The sequence below is a fragment of the Chrysemys picta genome, chromosome 5 (genome assembly GCF_011386835.1).
Source record: "Chrysemys picta bellii isolate R12L10 chromosome 5, ASM1138683v2, whole genome shotgun sequence".
Classification (NCBI taxonomy): Eukaryota; Metazoa; Chordata; order Testudines; family Emydidae; genus Chrysemys; species Chrysemys picta.
This window is the reverse complement of record NC_088795.1, coordinates 81283860-81299907: the sequence shown is the minus strand read 5'-3', so window position 1 is coordinate 81299907 and position 16048 is coordinate 81283860. Positions and strand designations below refer to the sequence as shown.

The 16048-nt window shown below is 39.5% G+C and overlaps 1 protein-coding gene across 14 annotated transcripts in view; it reads right to left on the bottom strand.

Annotated features, from left to right (window-relative positions):
• Nucleotides 1-16048, bottom strand: part of STOX2 (storkhead box 2) — a 202667-nt gene that overhangs the window by 71836 nt on the left and 114783 nt on the right. For 4 of the 14 annotated variants that reach the window (XM_065596757.1, XM_065596758.1, XM_005281956.5 and 1 more), the window contains exon 2: nt 1018-1181. The exons of the other annotated variants lie outside the window; for them this stretch is intronic. The gene's annotated coding sequence lies outside the window, so the exon portion shown is untranslated. The remainder of the gene's footprint in view (nt 1-1017; nt 1182-16048) is intronic. 14 annotated transcript variants of the gene reach the window in all.

Below are 16048 nucleotides of genomic sequence, written 5' to 3'. Positions count from 1 at the left end.
CCCTTCAGCACCTCCCAGAGCTTGCACCCTTCACCCCCGCCTACACCCTAACCCCATGCCCCAGGCTCAGCCCGGAACCCCCCACACTCTGAACCCCTCAGCCCCACCTCCCAGCCCAGAGCCCACACCCGCTCCCGCACTCCAAGCCTCTGCCCCAACCCAGTGAAAATGAGTGAGGGTAGGGGAGAGCTAGCAACAGAGGGAGGGGTGATGGAGTGAGCGGGGCGGGGCCTCTGGGCACGAGCAGGGAAGGGGGCAGGGCAAGGGTGTTTGTGTTTGTGTGATTAGACAGTTGGCAACCCTATTTGGGAATCACTGGCTAGGAAGCCAAAACATTTATGGCACATAGGTGGCCAAACACAGCACAAAACACAAAATAAGAGTTGTGAATGTTCAAAGCAAGTCATGGAGAAAATTAATGAGCAAGCTAAAGGCTGAAATATGTCTGCAGAAGCAATTCATATTTATTTACATTCATATTCATAAAAAAGTGCCTAACCAGGATCCCAGCACTTCACATAAAACTGTGAAATCCATATGAAACCTAACAATCTAGTCCACATCTAGCAGCCTCACCATACCACAAGGATCAAAAGAAAGACACCTAACCAACCACAATGCTAAAATAAATGAAATGATTTAGAATAAACAATTCATAAAAATCACAAGTCTGTGAGTGGTTAATGTACTAACACAAAAAAAAATTACATTTGTTGAATAAGTGTTCAATGTTAAGATCTGTTTCGGCTATCTCCAGTGACTGGAGCTGTTATCTGTGACAGACAGAAGGACACCACACAGATATTTTGTTCTGTATCACTTCTGACAATGGATAACAATATCTTGCATGATCTTCAGGCTAATTATGTAGCTCCAAGTAATTTACAGCTTTGGGTGTGATCAAGCTATATGGTGCTAAGCAATGGCATATGTGACAATACTGCTAACATGACAGCTTAGCAATACATTTCACTGTGATATACATTATAATCAGTATAATCATTATACAGTAGTTACCTTAGTTATGCAATGAAGCGAATTGCCTTGGCTTTTTTATATGAAGGTTACAAGTCCAACATGGTATCTACATTCTTGCCCTTTTTGCTTTAATGTCTAAAGAGTTTCCCATAGGAGCAGTGACATCTGGCATCTTGGGAGATGCTCCTTTTTCTTCTCCCTGCCTGCAAATGGAGAATGGTTAATATTTATACTGGGTGAGATTCTGTGCTGAGCTTTGAAGAGGCCGCACACAACTCACAACCCAGGAGGAGGTGGGTGAAGGTGGGCTTTAAGCCCTTCAGCCACCTTTGCACCCTCCCAACCTCAGGCTGCTCTGCGGCCCCCAACACAACTTAGTTACAGCAGCCTTCCAAGGCTGCCCTATGGGCTACATCAGTTCTTGGAATCTCTGCAGTGCAGCACACTGAAGCCTCACTTCTACACACCCCTTCTGTCCTTGGTACTACGGCTTATGAAGCATTCTTGGAAGGCAGCCTTAGAGCTGTTCTTCATGGTTTCTGCACTGAAGGAATCCTCCCCCAGGCAGATCTGGGGCTTTTAATGCCCCTTGACACCACTCTGATCCCTTTGCTCAGTGTAAAGGGGCAGAGTGAGGATGAGGACCTCCCCCTGTATTTAAAGAATAATTAGGCATGTCTTAAGTATTAGTGGTCTTAACGGCCACACTTTGATATTTTCTATCAATGTAGTTATTTGACTGGAGATTGCTTTAAAGTGTTGGCTGTGTGGATTGGTGATCTGTCAAAAAAAGTAGTAGTATTGACTTCAAGGACAAATTATAAAATGATAAGAATGGAAACAGTCAAAGATCCAGAACTATGGCTGCATTATTAAATGCTCCTATAATAAATAAATTAAGCATCACATTCACTAAAATGGACTATGGCCTTCAGGCCTTGGGGAGGAAAGACTACCTATGAGTTACATGTAAAAGATGTTGTTCAAGTGTTACATTTAATTCCCCCACAACCCCATCCCACATTTTTTTAACATGCAATCCTTCCTTCAGATGTGGAAATGTCCATATGTAAAGCCTTAGAGATCCAAATAGGTTTCCAGTCACAAGTTGCATTTATGTAGCAGCCATTTGCAGCAGTGACAGTGTAAGGGATGGTAATACCAAGAACAAAATATGTGGTGGACTGAGTGGTATAAGCACAACTGTTTCCCTCCCAACACGTCTCTGCAAAGCAAGCAAGAAGGCAGTAAGGTGCCTGAAAAGGCCATGTGCAAATCACAGCCTCTTGTGATTTGAAAACATTCTATTAAAACTTGAAGCGAAGTTGATAGGGAAACACATAAAAGACAAGATACCAAAATGAGAGAGACATCACACCCCTCCTATAGACACATCCCATTCTGCCAGGGAGTGAACAGACAATTTTGCTCCTGTCTGGTATGTCAGCCGCCCTTGTTCCATCTCATAGCTGGTGATTAATTACTCTTCAGTAGAGCAACTCATCCAAGACCGGTCTTGAAAACAGAAAAACAATGAGGGAATCTTACACGTCACTGGGAAGTTCTTTGCATTACCCCTGAAACTGAAGATAATGCAACAAATCAAGTGGAAACGTAAGGCAACGTTTTTGATTACTGAAAGTTTGTGCAGGTATCTAAGGACTTGCAGCATGGGTAAGAAAAAAACAATTATGCTGGTTATATTAACTATTTAAACAGCACTGAGTACACTTTTTGCACCATGTAAATAATACAATAAAAGTAATTCTGATGGAAATAAAACTTCTTTTGAAATCAAATACACAAACAAACCTATTCTATGAGCAACATGATATTCTGTGACACAGTGTTTTACTATCCACACTTCGTCTGGACTTTGCTTCAATATACGAACTGGCCCCTCCACTGTTATACTACAGCAGAAACTGTAACACCTCAGGAATAGAGGTTGTTCGTAATTCTGAAATGTTCGTAACTCTGAACAAAACGTTATGATTGTTCTTTCAAAAGTTTACAACTGAACATTGACTTAATGCAGCTTTGAAACTTTATTATGCAGAAGAAAAATGCTGCTTTTAACCATCTTAATTTAAATGAAACAAGCAAAGAAACAGTTTCCTTACCTTGTCAAAAAAAATTTAAGCTTTCCCTTTATTTTTTTAGTAGTTTACATTTCATACAGTACTGTTCTCTCTCTCTCTCTCTCTCTGTGTGTGTGTGTGTGTCTGTCTCTCTCTGCTGCTGCCTGATTGCACACTTCCGGTTCCAGATAAGGTGAGTGGTTGACCAGTCAGTTTCCAACTCTGGTGTTCATAACTCTGATGTTCTACTGCAGTTTGTTAAGTTGACAGAACCTGTAATTCATTGAATTGCTGCCATCTCTATGTTGTTTTCTTACTTCATACTATTTGTTACAGCTCTGAATAAAAACTAGACTTGCTATAATTCTAATTTAGAAGACTAAATTATCCAGGTAATGCCATATATGAATGCAAACACCAAGCATCCCTCAGTAAGCTAAATAAAATGTATGGTAGTAATAAAATAATGAAGCATTCTTTCAGGCATATGCAAAGTCTGGTAATAGTTAGGATGTATGGAAAAATTTAATACTATTTAGTAACAGTTATGGATGTATGCATAAATTCAGTATTATTTCACTTCTAGAGGTAAAAAATAGGATTTGGGAGCTGTTTTTCAAAAAAGCAAAATTTCCTTCTGCTTCCCTTATACTTGATAATCAAGATATTTCTTTTCTTTGTATATTTTATTGGACACAGAACTGCATACAAATAGGAGTAATAGTATTAAAGAATAAAACAACAACATCATAATAAGAGCCATTATTAAAATACTGAATGGTTCAGAGGGCTGCTAATGAGATATATTTCCAGATGACCTAGTCAAATCTGGCCAAAGTCAGTAGTGACTGAAAGATGGGTGGGCTCTATGAAGTAAGTTGACAGTTCACACCAATAAGGGGCTCTGCCTTACTCATGGCAATACATAATTTGCACACTATAGCCCTTAATATGTATCAAGATTAATGCAAAAATAAAATAAAATAGAGCATGTGTGTGTACACAACATAAAAAAAAATCTTTACAAGTCACAACATGTCCCCAAACTAGAGGAATGGTTTGTGTTCACATTTTGACTCTCCAATATTTGTTAGTAAGCCTGTGAACATAAGCACATGATAGTTCGTGCAAGCTAACTAAGATCAGTGAAGACAGAGCTTGGCATCCAAGTCTGGGAAATTCTGATTGTAAATATATGCAAGTTTTCAATCTACATCACCAGCCTAAACTTAGAGACATTTCGTACAACAAATCAAGTACCGATTTAGGTCATGATCCTGCGAACACTTACATACTTGCTTAACTTTACTCATGTGAGGAGTACTATTAACTTCAATGAGTTACTCACAGGAGTAAAATGAAGCATGCGCACAAGCGTGTGTTGGATCCGGGCCTAAGTGTGATCAGCTTTGTTTATTTTTTGAATATATTTAAAATTAAAATATAACAATAAAGCCAGTTTGGTCATTTGTTGTCTTTTCCAATGGATTTTTAGAGGGGGTTTGGAGGTACCAGATGAGTATACAACACATAGTATTTCTCAAAGTGGAGGATGTGAAGGACTAGGTAGGAGGGGCATGGATGTGTGTGTAATAGGGTTACCATACGTCCGATTTTTCCCGGACATGTCCGGCTTTTTGGTAATCAAACCCCCATCTGGGGGGGAATTTCCAAAAAGCCAAACATGTCTGGGAAAAATACTCCCTGGCTTACCTTAGAGCGGGCGCCGGGGGCTGCTGTGCCCCCTGACTCCTGGGCTCTGTAAGAGCCGAGCTGCCCGAGCCCTACCGGCTTCAGGCAGCCCCCATACCTCCGGACCCTGCGCCGCCAGCCGGGCACTTCCCCTCCCAGGCTCCGGGGGCGCAGGGTCCAGAAGCATAGGGGCTGCCCGAAGCCGGTAGCGCTCGGACAGCTCAGCGCTTACAGAGCCCAGGAGTTCAGGGAGCACAGCAGCCGCTGGAGCCCGGGAAGGGAAGTGCCCGGCTGGGGGCGCAGGGTCCGGAGGCATGGGGGTTGCCCGAAGCCCAAGCACTACTGGCTTCACGGTTTGGCGGGCAGCCTCCAGACCCTGCACCCCCGGCTGGGTGCTTCCCCTCCCAGACTCCAGCGGCGCTGGGGAAGCGCTGGCAGGGGGCGCAGGGTCTGGGGGCTGCCCGGCAAACCGTGAAGCCGGTAGCGCTTGGGCAGCCCTTTTCGCGTGGCTGGGAGGGAGGAGGGGGAATGCGGGGTGCTCATGGGAGGGGGCGGAGTTAGGGTGGGGTCTTTGGGGAAGGGGTGGGAAGGGGCAGAGTTGGGGAGGGGCCAGGGCCCCGTGGAGTGTCCTCTTTTTTAATTTTTTAAATATGATAACTCTAGTGTGGAAGATGTATCATTTAAGATGGGTTGGCCTTTAATACCACATGGCAGCATATAATTTTCATGAAGGGAGCTGAACTTTCAAAAATACGGAAAATGCTGCAGCAGACCTGGATTTTACATACTTAACAGAACCCCTTTAACCAGCTGTTTCTGAAAATCAGGAAGCTCTGGGTTATGAGTGACTATATGCTTATCCTCGGTCCTAAATCTGTGGCCAGTTGACCCCTTTTTCACATTTAAACCAAGAATAAGTGATCTGATTTAAAAAAAAAAGTGTTGAAAAGCTGTTCCCATTGTATTTCGAAGTCTAAATATGGCTTTAGAAGCCTGACTTTATAGTCCTATTTTTGAAAATCTTGGTTTGAATAGTTTTTTTGCTACAGTAGATAGTGATTTTCTATTCACTGTATGCCTGTATATTTTAATTCAAATATTAAAAGTCTGACCACTCTCCCTAAAAAAACTGAGGATACTCAGAATTAAAGCAAAACTTTGAGCTCTGTTTCTCAAAGTTGGACCTACATTTTGCAGCATAAGTGGCACACAATATAAATAAAAAAATCCAGATGAACAAACAGAACATCCAACAAACTTGTATCTTGGCATGGAAGATCAGTTACCAGAAAAAGTTTCAGCCTTAACTGTGAACTTCCTTTTTTCCAGTTGACAATCTGAACCACAACTTATTTTTTTATTTTAACTCCCTCTGCTCCATGACTGCCCACTGGAAAAAGTTCCCAGGATATCTGCCTCCAACTGCCCCGCCAAACTACCTGCCCCTGGCACCCTCTAATTCCAATATTGAGAAGTTAGGAGCTCTGCCTGCACAATTGTGAAGGGGAGGAAAGGTGTAGTGTGACACTCTGATTATTCAGATGCAGTCCATACAATGAAAAAGTTTAAGAATCTCTGCCCTGCTAAGCCATACAGAGGTTGCGCCAACCATGACCTTCTTTATAGCTACATGGAGTCTACAGGGAAAAAAAACAACCCATACTTTACTGTTGTGTCTTTTGCTTTTCACACAACAAAATAATACTAAGAACCTATATGGGCACAGCTGGGTCCAAATAATGGTGGTCATTGATGATAGACAAGCATGCCAGGCCTCACTACATACCTGTTGCTACTCTGGTTTCAGGTGGGTTCTACAACATAGAACACAGCAAGTATGAGAGTACTCAAATTAGCGGCCCTACGTTTACAAATTCCTGATGAGGCAGTAGCCCAGTCCCAACCACCTTGCTATGGCAGAGCAGAAGACGTCACTGAAGATCTGGGCTTAGTGATACATGAGGAGCATACCCTCCCTATGCCAAATTCAATATGTGGATATACAGATGTTGGAGATAAAAATATACATAAACTACAAACTTCAACACTTTGGAAACTAAATCCAACAGGCTTTGGCCTTTTCCAGTTCTTTTGACTATCTATTTGTGTGTGTTGTCTCTTCAAATGTAAAAGTAATCAGAACAAAAAAATCCCTATAATTCTAGGAGCTGACTCTTCAGAACCTCTTGCACAGAAAAACCATGTGCTTAAGATATTTCACTCCAACTCTAACGTCCTAAAATGCAAAGCAATTTAAATATGTAAGCCTCTTAGCTTTAGCTGAAGATATGTGCATGCGATAAGACAGGTATAATTGTTCACAGTAATATTTTAGTGAAATCATTTAACGTAAACATTTGCTAACACTGCACTTTAAATACTCCATTTCAGAATTATGTAATTTCTACTGAAAGTTCCAACATTTAGACATTTGCTTTCTTTGTGGTACATTCCTTGAATATTTACACACTCAGGATTATCACTGGTCCTGAATTAAACAAGTTATCCTAACACCCAAAGTATTGATTAGGCAGTTGCCCTTCTCCACAGAGATCACTTCCAAGGGGTTGTTATGGGTTACACAAGTTATCCCCTTTTATCACTGAGGAAGTGGGGGGGGGAAATCTTAAAGAAATGTTCACACACAGTTTTTCTGTTGGGATTAATACAACAAACTTTTAATTTGTAATTCTGAGGCTTTGCTTACAATAGTACAGTAGTTTTACCACAATCTAATTGTTTAATAAGTTAAATACCCTAAAGTTAAGTCTTCTAGAAACCTACTTGTGACTTCTTCTTAACTTTAATAGCTTCATGGGAATAATTATTAGGGAACAAATCCTGCTCAGAACAAACTCCCACTGAACACTGGATTTAGCCCTTGATTGTCTCCAAAACTATACAGTTACTTTCATTTTACTCATACATTAATTTCTGGTTCAATCTGCCACTGCAAAAAAATCCCTACAGAAAACAGGGAGTTTTGTGTACAAAATCAATGACAGGATATGGCTCATTCATAAGAGGGAAGGGTTATCACTTTATGGTACCGTCTACTTATTTAAGGGCAGATTCTGATTAAGTAGTACCCTATCCTGAGAGCAGTACCATTCATTTTAGTCTGGCACTGCTCAATGTGAGAAATGATATCAGAATCTGGCCCTTAAAATTAAGATAAAAATGAGGAATGATCCTACACATATCCAGCATTAAAAGTCTGCCAATTTCATTGTTTGCAGTTGATCTTTGATCTTTCGTGGTCTTTTGACCAGGATCAAGTGAACTGTGAATTTGTTCTCCGGTACTTTGTCTGGGGGGAAATATCCTGCATTTGCAAGGGTATGGACTGATTCTCCTATCACACTGGTGTAAACTGGGAGTTACTTCATTGTAATCAATGGCATTAAATTGGTCTGCGAGTACAAGTCCTCTAATCTTAGTGCCATGATAGAAAAGCCAATATATGGAAAGAAAACATGAAAAATAATATTCACCCATGTATTGCCACTTCTAAGGTCAGCTGCTGAATTTATGACTCACTTCACTATCTAAGATTACAGAAACTTTAAAAAAAAATCAGTAAAACATATATAGGTAAGTTTATGGGTATTTGATATATTCTTAATAAGAACCAGAGCAGCAAACATATTAAAAAACTTCCAATATATAGCAGAATGATGCAGGCTATTGAATCAGAATACATACATAGAGTCATTCTGTGTATTTAATTAAGTACACACTATGAAGGCAGAGTTTTAAAAGTAGACAGACCAGAAACAGCAATAGGAACAGGAATCAGCCCCTGTGATTAATCTAAATGTTATCATGGTGGTTAACAGCATTTCTACAGGTCAAAGAAACAGCAGCTGGTTTTCAGATTTTTGGGTTTGAATTCTTGTGTTTTCCAGTTACGCTTACTTTTATATAAATCGCCTTTTTTGCTGTAATTTTTTTTGTACTTTGTTTTGTACCCTGCGTATGTCATACTACTTTCACTATTTTTCTGAACATTCATGTTTTTCTTTTGCTAAGAAAATATTGCTACAACACTGTAATTACTGCCATCAATAATGTCTAAATTAAACACCTGTGCCTGTGCACAATCCATATATCAACAGAACATATTCATGTCAATTTCTTTTCCGCATACAGTATTTGATACACAGATGCTCAGATACTATGGTGATGAACAGGATATAAAAAACTAGTCAACGTAAAGGTGCAAGTTAAAGAGAGGCAGCCTGCACTTTTAACCTTTAAAAGGATAAAATTATAATTATATGAGTCATATTGCATCTTTACCTCTGTTATGCACTTGCATTCAGTAACACTATTTACTTCACATCACTGTTGTATATTTTGTATTTCTGCATCATCATTTATAATCATACAAGGAAAGTCGGTTTCCATTTGACATATGGTTGTGCAACACTAGCAAAATTCAGTCTCCTCAGTTGCCATCAAACCAAAAATGGCAAGTTCAGTTCATGTATCCCATGCAGAGTTTGAGTTTCTAGGTTCATGTTTACCAAGGAGCAGTGCTGGAAAATTCTGGCCTATGGCAATTGAGGTGAATAGTTACATCTCTCTAGGGACCCAATCCTTTTAAGTACTCAGCACTGTCAGCATGATGAAAATGGTTCCTTCGGGGGAAGATAGAGAACAAGGCCCTCCAATGCTGCAGTCTTTTCACAGGAAATTTCCTAAGATATCAAAGGAAGTTTTGCATGAGGATGGATGAAGAACTGGAGGAGGTAGAACCTGATGGCATCCGGACACCAAACCCAATGCCCAGTATGAATCAGGAGTTGACATTATACTTAGCTAGGAAACAAATTTATTCCAAGCCTTCCCTCCAAGATGAAACCTAGGATTCAGAAGGTTTTCTTCCCCCTCCCCCACAGGGGGGGGGGGGGAGAGAAGGAAAAAAGGTGAGGGGAAGAAAATTGGCTGGAGAAGGGGATAGGTGGGAAATGAAATTGGTGATTGAAATAATACAAATGAAAATAAAACATTCCTTTGGGAACGTCACAACCTGCTGTGCAAATAGCAAATGCGTGATCTCCATGCTATTAATATGTATGATTAGAAGATTCTGGAATGTTATATGAAGCATTTGGGGAGAGGGCTGATAGCAGGCTATGAGTTTAAAGTGTGTAAAACCTCTGATCTTCTTCAGCTCTGCGTATTTTCCACATTTGTGATAAATGATCTTCAAAAGAGGTGTGGGATGGCACCCAAAACAAGCAGATTCAACAAAAAGTAACACAGAGTTGCCACTCTGATTTTCACAGGATTGTGACATATCATATAAGGTTAGTCCTTGCACTCCCTCCTCACGCACACGAGTGCCACAATTTATTTCTTGTAAGAGGAAAAGTCCCTTCTTTAAAGCTATCATCATCATCATCATCACCATCATGACAGAATTCCCTATCTTGGGGTCATGTGCTTCCACAAAGAACTCTCCTAGCTCTCAAAAGTATGGCCTTCCAAAGGACTAGTAGGTATATCCCTCCCCATTTCCATCCATTTAACCTGCCAGCAATTCAGTCCTACTTTGAATCAAAACATATAATGTCATGTAATGATAAACTGTCAAACATTAACTTTCAGGGGGAATAAAAACCATTTTTTACTTTAAATTAAATATATTTAATAATACATTAAATAAACCTATTTAAAATTAAATATGAAATGATGATGACCTATGTTAAGGCCAAAACTTACTATATTCTATGAAAATCATTTAAATTAAAAATGTATATATTAAACCAGTACACGTTTGCTGCCAAGTTTTAAAGAAAGTCAATCCCCCGAACTGATGGAAGTTACTGGCTAAGCACCTGGACCCAGAATTTATTGGAAGTGCTTAACCAGCTTTGGACAGAAGCAGACTCTTCTGTAGATGGAGAGAGAATATTTTCTTCATTTCAGTTTATTCAACTAGTTCAGTTTAATGGATAGCTTATTCAAAGTTGAGAAACCGCCCGGGAGTTGAAAAGGCAGGCAGTTTGTTTTCCCCTTTCAATCTATTAATAAAAATGGTGTGAGAGGATGATATTCACTAGTTTTCAAATCTTGAAGGACACGGTGACCAGAAACAATTAGTTGAATTTACTAACTTCAGATAATACTTCCTTTGTTTAATAAATCAGTTTGTTTTAAACAAAAAAACGTTTTGATGAACTAAACTTTGTTTTCTTATGTATCCAGCATATTTAAGGTATTTCTATTTAAGTAATAAAAACCATTTTAAGCGGATAATTTATGCATTTATAATTAATTTCTAATTTCCAACCAAATGCAGCTGGACACAACTAAGTAAAAAAAAATTAACCATCCAGTATTAAGAAATGCATTATTCACATTTCTTTTAACAGAAGTGCAAAAATTAAGAATCTGAATAAATGTATGTTAAGCTCTATAAATGCTTAAATAAATGTATACATATATAATGTATCCCTCTTGGTTAGCAAAAAGTACCACCAAATTATACCGGCAAATGAGAACCAATCTTTCTTCAGAAAAATAACTAAATATTACAAATGAAAAACAAGATTAAAATCAATGATTTAAAAAAGATTTTCTGCTTGCCTGATTTAAATTTGGATCACCTGTTAATTTCGATCCTCATGACAAAATAGCAACCCTAATGTTACCAACCCTTACATTAATAGAATACCCATGTTTAATGCTTCTGATCTGAAATGGGCAGATTTGAAGCCAGTATGCTGAGCATAAATTATAATTGAATTTAAATTAAATAAATAAATAAATTAATGGAGATACCCCATCTCCTAGAACTGGAAGGGACCTTGAAAGGTCATCAAGTCCAGCCCCCTGCCTTCACTAGCAGGACCACGTACTGATTTTTGCCCCAGATCCCCAAGTGGCCCCCTCAAGGATTGAACTCTCAGGTATGTTGCCAATAGGGAGCAGTCTGACGATATTCAGCTGTATACAACTTTGGTTTAACACCAAGCCAAATGTAAAGACCAGCAGCCAAGGTCACGAGGAATTTGTGGCATTCCTTGAAAGGCATGGCCCCTCCACCCCATGAACCAATGAATGAATTAGGATGATCCATAAAAGTGAAGTGCTTTTTTTCTTGACTTAACTAATTAATCTTCATTTGAATATTAAATCTTACTTTAAAAAATTATCCCAATATAATTGAATACAAGTTACTAAATTGAAGCATTTTTCATTTTACTCTAGTGCATTTCTTGAACATAAAAATGAAAATTGTTTAGGTAAAATGGTATAATTCTTAATTATTGGATATATTGTATTGTTGGGCTATATGTTACTCTGACTGTAATAATCAACATTAGAATAAAATTGCTACCCTTTCGGTATATTAGATTGAAGCATTATTTTACTTCCCAAACTTTGTAAAGTGTTCAGAAATCCTCAGATGAAAGGAGTTGTGGCCTTGATGCAGATATGCCAAGTTGTCTTGGCTAAATCACTTAGGCTGAAATCTACAGGTGAGTTAGGGAGGCAAAATTTCCTGGGGCCAGGATGCAAGGCTACAACACTGCTCCCACAGCATCAGTAATTCTGCCCAGGACTCTTCCCTGACCCACTCACATTACAATCCTCCATGCCAGCCTTGTGCCGGCCCTCTCCACTAAGGGTGAATGTGCTTGCCTCAGTTTCCTTATCTGTCTGCTGAATGACCCTCCTCCAAAAGCAAGCCTTCTGGATTTGAATGGAAAGCTACTCAGGTGTTCTATTCCAAGCTGCATGAACACCCCCCAGTAGCTTTTATTACCATCAGGAAGGACACAAGGTGCATGTGTAAAAGAGAAGGCTAAGGTGTCCGGGAGGGGCAACAGCAGGGATGCAGGATACTTCCTAGGCCTTGTCTACATTGCCACTTTACAGTGCTGCAACTTTCTTGCTCAAGGGTGTGAAAAAAGTTTCAGCGTTGTGAAGTGCGAGCTGGTAGCTCCCAGCGCTGGTAGTTACTCCTTTCATGGGGGTGGGTTTTTTACAGCGCTAGTGCTGCGACTACACAGCCATGTTAAAGCGCTGCTGTGGCAGCGCTTTAGAATCATAGAATCACAGAATATCAGGGTTGGAAGGGACCTCAGGTCATCTAGTCCAACCCCCTGCTCAAAGCAGGACCAATTCCCAACTAAATCATCCCAGACAGGGCTTTGTCAAGCCGGGCCTTAAAAGCCTCCAAGGAAGGAGGCTCCACCACCTCCCTAGGTAATGCATTCCAGTGCTTCACCACCCTCCTAGTGAAATAGTGTTTTCTAATATCCAACCTGGACCTCCCCCACTGCAACTTGAGACCATTGCTCCTTGTTCTGTCATCTGCCACCACTGAGAACAGCCGAGCTCCATCCTCTTTGGAACCCCCCTTCAGGTAGTTGAAGGCTGCTATCAAAACCCCCCTCATTCTTCTCTTCTGGAGACTAAACAATCCCAGTTCCCTCAGCCTCTCCTCATAAGTCATGTGCTCCAGACCCCTAATCATTTTTGTTGCCCTCCGCTGGACTCTTTCCAATTTTTCCACATCCTTCTTGTAGTGTGGGGCCCAAAACTGGACACAGTACTCCAGATGAGGCCTCACCAATGTCGAATAAAGGGGAACGATCACATTCCTCGATCTGCTGGCAATGCCCCTACTTATACAGCCCAAAATGCCATTAGCCTTCTTGGCAACAAGAGCACACTGTTGACTCATATCCAGCTTCTCATCCACTGTGACCCCTAGGTCCTTTTCTGCAGAACTGCTTCCTAGCAGTTTAATGTTGGTAGTGAAGACATACCCTTCGTTACAAGTCAGCCATAATTTTACTTGTTTGCTTTTCTTATCAAAGAGGAAAAAACTAGTCCTAAGGGGTCCCCTCACACATTATTATTGAAAATGAAACCAAACACATCCAGATTTTGCAATGTATGTGATTTAATACATTTTCTTAAAATGTATTTTTAAAATGATAAATAGGCCAATATGGCAAATTATACATCTGATGAACAGCTACTGCATATGGTTTTAAAATGAGCATTATTTACATAGTTGTTTCAGTCTCTTGTGTAAACAGATATTTAAGGACATGTTTAAAAATATAATTTCCAAAAGATGCTTGAATTTTATATTAGGGGTTATCGGATCATATTTATTAGACTAATTTAATTCCTTAGATTGAAGCTAGGTTTGAATTAAATAAAGGAAAAAAATTCTAAAGAAAATGTGTTAGACATTTAGTAGAGCCGGTTGGAAAACAGAGAAAAACTATTAATGAAAACATTTGCTTTTGTTTTTTGTCAAAATTTTCTAACCAGACTTACTTTTTATGATGAGCTCCTCTATGGGAACCAACTCCAGTCCTGCAATTTGATCCAAGAAAGAGACCTCTACATTTGTGGAGAGCTACAGTGGCTCCATGGGACCCCACATCAGCATGAGGGTCCCTCTGCAACAATCAGGGCCCAAGTCTTAGGCCCTTCTTAGAATTTGTCACCATTTCCATTGTAATAAATATAATACATAAAATATTTATTTGTAATGGAAATAAATATATATTACAGGCAGGCCTGGTAGCACTGCCCATTATTAAGGCTATCTGACACTTGCCATTATAAGACCCTGTTTTCAGTTGCTTATAACTTTTCCAAACTTTAACCACTTGTGCTGAAATTTTCCATGTTCAGTGTTTGCTTCAGGCTGAACTACTTTTTTTTTTTTTTTTTTTTATTTTATTTCAGCCAAAATTGTTCATATGTTTCTGAGAATAAAGTTAGGGTAAAATATTTTGCTTTGGGCCTGTTAAAATTTTTTGGTGATTTTCTCTTTGAAAAGTTCTAACTTCTTACCCATGCAGGGACTTAAAACTTGGCAGGGGACGACGGCCTTTGTTCAGGGAAGGGACTTTTGCATTCCCAACTCCAAGGCTCAAGTTGATCTGCAGTGTTCCGAGGCCTGTAGCGTTATACAGGCTACTGCAGTGGAGCCACTGAGCACAGACCTTCTTGCTGATCCATCCCCCATCAGTACAGAAGGTGGGTTGATGCCAAATCCATGGGAGGGGGCCTTTCTGCTTAAGCCCCAGCATATTAAGGGTTACAATGAGGCAGGGAACCTGATTCTATCTCCTACTTAGTTCTTGGTTTGAATCTTTGTGTTAATAAAATCAAAATTGAGAATAGGGCCTTGGGCTGAGCTGTAATTTAGGACTTTATTGTACCTTTACTAACTGGTGTATCTACCCACGAACTTCCAAAGGGTAGTGCAGAAGCACTGGATTTGAAGCTGGCGTTGCACCTATTTCAGACTCTATGTTTAGGCCACTAAACTATTCTCTGCAGCTTTAATTTCCCCCCCTATAGTTATGCAGCTCTCACTCCTAAAAACACTGATCATAGGGACGTCTTTTAAAAATACTTCAGTTTTGCCCCAGACAAAAATATTATTTATACATAGGCTTATGGATGGTAGAGCAAGGTCACCACAATATCCAAGAATACAAATTCCCAGTTAGTAACCACGGGAACAGAATTTAGTAACTATAGGCTTGGAAGGATTAGATATTTATCTGTAAATGTTGATAAACGTTGATTTCGCTGTACACACACAAACCAACAAAAAATATTTCCATTGATGATAATCAAAATTTACAGATAGGCAAAATAAAAAAATGCTGCTTGAGAACTTATTTGATTTAAGGATATTTACTTTGTCAACATCACACGTCACATTTGTGTATTTAACAGTTATAAAGCTTTAACTTTTTGAATCTCAACATCTAGTGCCATTAGATAATTACTGTCAGACACCCTCGATTGTCTGACCCTCCCGACAAATTCCTGCAACTGTGAAACTTTAAATAAATGCTTAAACATAATCTATATCTGTCAAAAATTATAAAAAATAAAAATCAACTTCTGCCAAACCTTACTATAATAACGAGATTGATATTTCACTCTAAAATGCTGGGGGGGGTTTGGCAGGCAAAATGAGCATCACAACAAAGTTTTGTACATCACTTTTATAAGACAAAGTGAAGCAATCCAATTTATGGTATTTGGAATGTTCTCTCATGTGGTCAGAAGTTCATTTTTCTGAAACTAGGTTACAGGCCATCAGCCGGAAAATGGGGGTGGGGAAGGAATGAAAACAACATACGTGGGCATGCAAATTAGTTTAGATAATGGTTGTGATGAACTCAGATCTTTCGTATAGATCTTTGCCTTTTCCAGGCCAGCATTAAATCAATACTTTTAAATTGTCTATTAAAGTCTTTAATGTCTGTCTCAAATTTTAGAGACCAAACTTT